The following is a 1,184-nucleotide window of genomic DNA, read 5'->3' on the forward strand; positions in this document are numbered from 1 at the left end:
ATGACTTTGTCCATTAGCATCCCTACAACCCTTGCAGAGATATGCAGTTGGACAATTACTGAACAAATTAAATGTGCATGACTAAACGATTCATGCATTTGTTGGTTTGTCAATGGTTAGGGGCTGAACTGCAGAAGGGTACAATAGAAAGCTCAAGTGAACAAGTTGTGCAAACTCAGCAGTTATTTTTCACAGTATAATTTCTTTGCTTCTTGTTTAACCAGCTCAGTAGCCTAGATGGTAAGGCGCCCGGTTTGAGACTGGGAGGTCGGTGGTTCGCGCCCCGGCCGAGTCATTCCTAAGACTTAAAAAGTGGTCGGCGGCGCCCTCTGTTGGCTGCGGCTGCATCGGCTCGCTACAACGGGTCAGGTGCAATCGACATTTCGTTCTGTGTACATTGTTACACAGAATGACAATACAAGGAAATTATTATTATTATTATTATTATTATTATTAAATGATTTTAAATGATTGTACTACCATTTTCAGCTGACCCATGTTGCACATTTTGGCGTGCGTGTGATTGTCAAACTCAACATATGATCTTTTCTGATTAGAGCCAACCAGCAACTGCAACTACAGTATTTTCTGCACCATAAAGCGCACTGGATTATAAAGAGCACCAGATTATAAGGCACACCCCTAAAAATTGTCCATGATATCATTTTATTCATATACTGTATAAGGTGCACCCGACTATAAGGCGCATGACATTAAAACTACAGTAAGGGCTAGGGTTGCACAAAAAAATAAAAAAAGTACAGTATATTTGCCATCAGTAGGAATATATCACTGATCTGAATTGCGTAACAACAAATACATTGTGAATCAAGCCCGAATCGCGACAGGCGGGGGTTTTGTAGAGGTTTATTGTTCTATATTCTTTATCAATTTTCCATTATCCGTTATCGGTCAAATCATAATACACTACAAAGCCAAGAGGCCGAGACACTTGCTCCCAGCCAAGAGGCCGAGACACTTGCTCCCAGCCAAGAGGCTGAGTCAAGGTCCTAGCCACAGGGCCAAGCAGCGACTAGTGCGAATGCACCTTTCCCGGAGGTACTGCAATACCGGGCCGATGCGTGGAGTGGACAGAGCAAGCTCTTATTCCATCTCCCAATTGCAAAAATCCATTGAACATACTCAGTGCAACAACCACAGCCGGCGCAGGGCCAAGCAGATAT

The 1,184-nt window shown here is 43.2% G+C and overlaps 1 pseudogene; it reads right to left on the reverse strand.

The window, feature by feature from the left end:
- Positions 1–1,037: 1,037 nt before the first annotated feature.
- Positions 1,038–1,184, reverse strand: LOC148353361 (U2 spliceosomal RNA; annotated as a pseudogene).

The sequence above is a fragment of the Urocampus carinirostris genome, chromosome 14 (assembly GCF_059441175.1).
Source record: "Urocampus carinirostris isolate Australia breed hairy pipefish chromosome 14, RoL_Ucar_1.0, whole genome shotgun sequence".
Lineage (NCBI taxonomy): Eukaryota > Metazoa > Chordata > Actinopteri > Syngnathiformes > Syngnathidae > Urocampus > Urocampus carinirostris.